The sequence below is a fragment of the Benincasa hispida genome, chromosome 5, assembly GCF_009727055.1.
Source record: "Benincasa hispida cultivar B227 chromosome 5, ASM972705v1, whole genome shotgun sequence".
In the NCBI taxonomy this organism is placed as follows: Eukaryota; Viridiplantae; Streptophyta; class Magnoliopsida; order Cucurbitales; family Cucurbitaceae; genus Benincasa; species Benincasa hispida.
The window spans coordinates 21,769,024-21,775,408 of NC_052353.1; the positions used below are offsets into that span (position 1 = coordinate 21,769,024).

The following is a 6,385-nucleotide window of genomic DNA, read 5'->3' on the forward strand; positions in this document are numbered from 1 at the left end:
CATGCTTAGGTAACTTGACTATATTTTCCGTTGGTCGTCACTGACTATTATTTTTCGCCGACTATATTTTCCTGCCAAGCACCTTTTATTAAGCATGCTAACTTATGTAATCTGGGTATAATCTAAGTTTTCATAGAAATTTGGCAACGACATAACATCATAAGCATGTATTTTGTACTTACATATGCATTTATCCATATATTAACGCATAAAACTAAGTAACCCTCACTATAAGCAAGTTTTCTCACTAAAATCACCTTGAGAATACCTTCCTGAGAATTCCTCCATATCGATGAAAATTCCTCAATTAATACTTGTTATATCAATAAATAATGTCAAACTAGCCAAAATACTATTATATAATGAAAATACCAGCTTACCCTACTCAAATTTAGAAGTTATTTGGACCGTGGTAGGAAGCTGGGTGTTAGGCAGTAGGCAGGGTAGGTGTGCTGTGCCGCACAGGGAATCGACGCATTTGGGCGTGCGTTGTGTTGGGCATGCATTGCACTGGGTGTGCGTTGCACTGGGGGTGATGCATCGTACGGGGGAGGCAGCTGCGCTGGGCTAGCGCGCGGGATGCGTCGAGCGAGGCGCGCATTGACAGACGGACGCAGCGCTGCGTGCGCGCAGGGTGTGGGCTGGCTGTGCGTCCGGCAGACTCAATGCCTCACCAACGCAACCTTTGTTTCTTTTGATCTCCAATCAACTTGGTAGCCTAATAACTCAAACGCAACTCTCTAAATATGCTCTCAACACACAATTTAGGTGATGGTATGAATAAATTCCTCTTGCCAACCCCCCTATTTATAGCCATTTCAAACTCACCCCATGGTGACAACTCAACTCCCATTTGTCTCACTTTGGAGCTGCCAACACTCAACCTACCCAGCCTAGTCTTGAGTTGTTCTCATTTTAGCTTGCCAGCCAAAATCTCCCTTTTTGCATGAAATCTTCTTCATCCACCTCCTGCTTGAGGTGATAAGACTTCAATTGCATGAAATCTCCTTTGTCCACCTCCTATTAGAATTTTGTGTGATCCTCCTTTTGCCATCATGTTAAGCACATGTTCACGAATAGAGGTGCCTTCTTCTATTTTGGAGTTGAATATGTATTTAAGAGCCACATGAAGAAGTTGTTAAGACAGTTGTTCAAACATTCCCCGCAGGGACTCCATGATCTCACGCGCTGAGACCATAGGCTCATGTTTCTTGTCCAAGACTTCAGAAAGACTTGCAAAGATGTAGGCTTAGGCCTTCTCATTCGCCCTTGTCCATCGCTTGTATGCCTCCTGAACATTTTGAGCGGCATTTGAAGCTGGAATAGGAGGACAGGCCTCCATGAGAGCTGATAACGGGCAGAAATGCATTGCGATCACATGCATCCATCGCATTAAAGTAAAACAATGAAGGATTGCGATGGTAAAAATATATAAAATCGCATCCAAAAGCATTAAGTTTAGAACATTGTGATCACATGCATCCATCGCATTAAAGTAGCTAACTTATGTATTTTGTGCAGGAAAATGCATTGGCGCAAGGCAGAATTACGATCTGAAGAATTGAGCGTCCGAGCGCATTAAGAGATTACGACCGTAAGGCTATGCGATCATATGCGTTTGCAAAAATTTGCTCAAGAAGGTGGCCACATAGAGCCCGCGCATCAAGGTGAAAGCTTAATAAATCATGACGGGACAGAAAGCTGATGATAGTCGAATCCGAATTTAGTTGACAAGCCGTTAACGACACACTGTAGAAAGTACACTCAATTTTTCGGTAACAAATATTCGGCACATCAGATAAAGAACTAATGATATCCCATTAGTGCAATCATTTGAGAGAAAAAACTCTTCACCCTGAAGCTCTATAAATATAGAAGGCCACTTTCGTTAAAGGAGTTCAGTTTACTATTCCAGCTGAGCCATATAAAGAGTTCGCCATATACAATATAGTTAGCCTTTATTCATAGTTTTTTTATACTTAGAAGGCGGAGGCGAGAGAAGTGAGAAGATGTTGGAAGATCATCTTGGTCAGCTCGAGAGAGGGCCAACTCTTGCGAAAGCAAGAATATTCTTTGAGCATAGTAGAGAAAAACAGTGTAAAAGCCTTGGGAAGCAAGAAATTGTTACCAGGTTCCCTATCTTTATTTCCCATTGTCATTCTGTATTTTGATTTCAATTATAGAATGGAACCTGCATTTCTACATCTGTTCACTCTCTTGTACATTATGCATGAGTAACTAAACTTTCGAATGGGTTGAGAAGTACTTAGCTAGCATGACCTAAGATCTTCATTGCATGCAATCATGTTGTCTTATGTTGCATCCATCACCCCTTTAGAGCTACTCGAGAGAGAGTCTGAAGAAAGAACCTAAGACTTGAGAGAGAGCTAGGTTACAATCTAGACTTGAGAAAGCAAGATTAGATCTGCATAAGTAAGAGATAGAGACTTAGAGATGAGCTCTGTTTGCTAATATGCATCGCATGCACCCTAGAAATAGATTATGGTAGTATGCGGATGCCTTGTGAATGTGTGTATCATTCATCATCGCATAGATAAGAATAGAGGCTTAGACATAAATCCTATAGACATCATCGCAGACATCGCATGCGTTCTAAAACTAAAGCTATAGCATTTGCATTGAGAGATGACTTGCTGTCGTATGTGTGTAGCATGATCGCATAACATGAACGCAATCTTAGGAAGTGTTAGCTAAATCCCTTCTCAACCCATTCCCTTGCATACTCATTGTACTTTCGTGTTATTAACTCTTTTCTCAATTCCGCCGCATAGACTTTATACCTTAAACAACATACCAACCAATGCATTGTTTTATTTGTCACCGCAAAGAGATCTGAAATTACCATCGCATACTATTTTCATAGTCCCTGAGTTCGATCATGAGCTTACCAGGCAACTTAGTAGGATTTATACTTGGATACTGCTAAGAAAACTTGCATGCACAATACATACACCGCCATCGCATTATACACCATTATTTGATCGCATTAACCACGCATCAAGTTTTTGGCACCGCAGCCGGGGACTACGACAATACATTTGGTTACTTTTTGATTTTCTTTGCAGACTCTTCGTCTCTATGCACTACCTCTCCTTAGATAAGGGAAGAAGTGGACGTTGTATGAGCGAAAGACAAAATCTTGAGCCCATTTACAACCCAGAGATTGAGAGAACTTTTCGAAGAAGAAGAAGAAACAGTCGCCAACAATAACAAGAGAAAAATCCAAACATGGTGGAGATAGAGCACCCAATGCAAATAATATCATGGCGAACCCCATCCTATTGGCAAATGACTGCAATAGTCCCATCAGAGACTATGCGTCGCTCAACCTCTATGATTTCTCACCAAGAAGCATGAGGCTAGCTCTTGACGGATCGAGGTTCGAGGTGATATCAGTGATGTTGCAGATGATTCAAACTGTCGGACAATTTGATGGTAGGCATGGCGAGGATCCGCACGCCCACCTCCGGAGTTTTATTGAGATCTGTACTATGTTTGTGTTCCCAAACATCTCCACTGGGGAGCTTCGATTAACACTATTCTCATTTTCGTTGTGTGACTAGACACGAAAATGGGCTTATACTCTCGAACCAGGGGAAATTACTTCATTGGAACAGGTAGTGGAGAAGTTCATGAAGAAGTACTTCCCCCCAACGGAGAACGCCAGAGGAAGAAGTTGATCACTAATTTTGAACAGGATATTGATGAATCTCTCAATGACGCCTAGGCGAGGTTTAAGAGGCTAGTAAGAGATTGCCCGCATAATGGCTTACCAGATTGTTTACAGATGGAAATTTTCTATTAGGATTGAACCCTGCATCGCAGACGATTGCGAATGCGGCAGTAGCTGAAAGTCTGCTTGATAAAACATACGATGAGGCTAAGAACATAGTTGATCGCATTTCGAAAAATCATGAAGATTGGAAAGAAAGCTGTCACACCCCGCCTTGTTCCCATGAAGTAATCTCGAACCCGAGGAGAGGGATGATATTAACTGATGCTACTTTGGTTAACCTACTAGTTTCTTTTAATAACCTTACTTATAACAACAATGGAAAATATTACATGCTTTTATTAGAAACTAGTTTACAAACTCAAGTTACATTTACATGAAAGACCTTATCTCGACAACCAATCTCATTTAATACTATTTCTAGACTTGTGGCAGACCTTAACCAACACCGCAACCTGGACTCGTCAGCTAGCTGCAAGAGAAACACAAAGACAAACCATGAGTTTTACAAAGCTCAGTAAGTGGTAAAACAAATACAAATCTTTTACAGACATTATCACGAGGTTCTCAGGCGAACCCCCACCATACCTTGAAGCTTTCACAAACCCACTTACACACACGGTAGATGGTTAACATATCATAACTAAAATATCAACGTACGTACACATAGTTCTCCCTTTCATGGGCTCAGAAGCTAGGCCCGTCGGCCCTTTGACTATCCCATTTCAAGGTTTCTCTATTCCACAGGCTCAGGCATGATCGCATAACGTGAACGAAATCTTAGGAAGTGTTAACTAAATCCCTTCTTAACTCGTTCCCTTGGATACTCATTGTACTTTCGTGTTATTAACTCTTTTCTCAATTCTGTCGCATAGACTTTATACCTTAAACAACATACCAACTAACATATTGTTTTATATGTCACCACAAAGAAATCTGAAATTACCATCGCATACTGTTTCCATAGTCCCTGAGTTCGACCTTGGCTTACCAGGAAACTTAGTAGCATTTATACTTGGATCTTACTAAGAAAACTTGCATGCACAATGCATACACCACCCTCACATTATACACCATTATTTCATCGCATTAACCATGCATCTAAAGCAAACATGAAATGCTCGATGATTGGGATCATCGTGATTATATGTTTCCATGTTGCGAAATTATCGCCAGTTAGTTTCTCGGCGCTTAACAAGCCAACGTGGCTGTTGCCATTTTGAAAAAGAAGTTACTGAAAATACGAAAAACAAACTTTTATTAGATTTTGCTAAACCACTTTGAAACCAATCAGTTTTGCAAAATAGTTTCAAGTACCCTAATTTATAATCTATTTTGTAATGATGCCTAGTGAGGCAGGACAGACATCAACAGTGGGGTGATCAGTTGCCCCTTCGTTGGGATGAGACATTCTCAATCATTAGGCAGAACCAACTCTTGGAACTGAACCTAGTAACCACTAATTTTCGGTCCAGAATGGTTAATCTTTAACTATTCCGCATAAGTGTGACCCCTCGCTTTCGGTGCCAGAATCCCGCCCTAATGAGCCCACCGTAGAGATAAAGCAGATTAGGACAAGAGACTAAGTTACCTTATCCTCTTACAGGAGATCAAATAAAGAAACATGCAAAACTGCCATCCTTTAGGGGGACATTCCCAGGATGCTTCGAGGTGATGCACAGCAACTTTATTCAACCTAACGAGGGAGACCGAGAGATATACTGTCGCACTTCCCGCTCCCACTTACTATGAACACTCTCTCCATCCACCTTGATATTGACCTACTCAAACACCATCTGTTAGGAGGACACGCCAAAGGTGTCGCGAGGCCGAGGGTAGATCTAACGGTGTGGACTATTTAGGAGAAACATGAAATGTTTAAGTGAAGCATCATATGTCCCAAGTACCTGCCACTGAATATTCTACCTAGGGGTTCATTAACCTAGACAATCTGGCTACTGATTTTAGTTTAAGTCATCTTTTTAAACTCTGCTCATAAACAACGTTTCTATGAAATATGAACAAGTTCAAGTAGTCACATTTAAACACTTTAATGGATTGTCCTTAACTTGCATGCATACATCAAATCTATCTAATTCAACTTTCTAGGTAGCCTAGACAGAATCTGCCTTAGACAAAAGGTCCCTTATAGATAGATTTTCTACACTTTAACCTTTTATTAGTCAATTTAATCCTATTAAACTTATTAAAAGATTAAAGCCTTAGGGTTGCTAATCATATTAGAACCGTGATCTTAGGTCTATGTGATCCATGTTTTAAACACTTTAAAACCATTAATTAAACCTAAGTGAGCATGCATGTCTTTCTTATTTCTTTTAGTTCTAATTTCTCTTTAACTTTTAAAAAGAAACAACTAAAATCACTGCGCACAACGAGGTGGTTATAACATTTATAAAGTAACCTATGTGTCATGCTTCATGCGACGTCTGGTCATTAGTATACAAAACTTTTATATAAAGTGTAATAACCAAGAAAACATGCTATCATTCACCCTTATACTATAAAAATTATAATATAAAGATCATGCATGTCAATGTGTTTTATGCATGCATAAATATAACTCTTATATTATATGATGCATGAGCATGCTCTTACATAATTAAATCATGT

General features: G+C 40.0%; 1 non-coding gene across 1 annotated transcript; it reads right to left on the reverse strand.

Moving 5' to 3' along the window:
* Positions 1 to 3,686: 3,686 nt before the first annotated feature.
* Positions 3,687 to 3,792, reverse strand: LOC120078881. Its single transcript, XR_005482158.1, has one exon. It is a non-coding gene; the product is annotated as a small nucleolar RNA R71 (small nucleolar RNA).
* Positions 3,793 to 6,385: the final 2,593 nt, after the last annotated feature.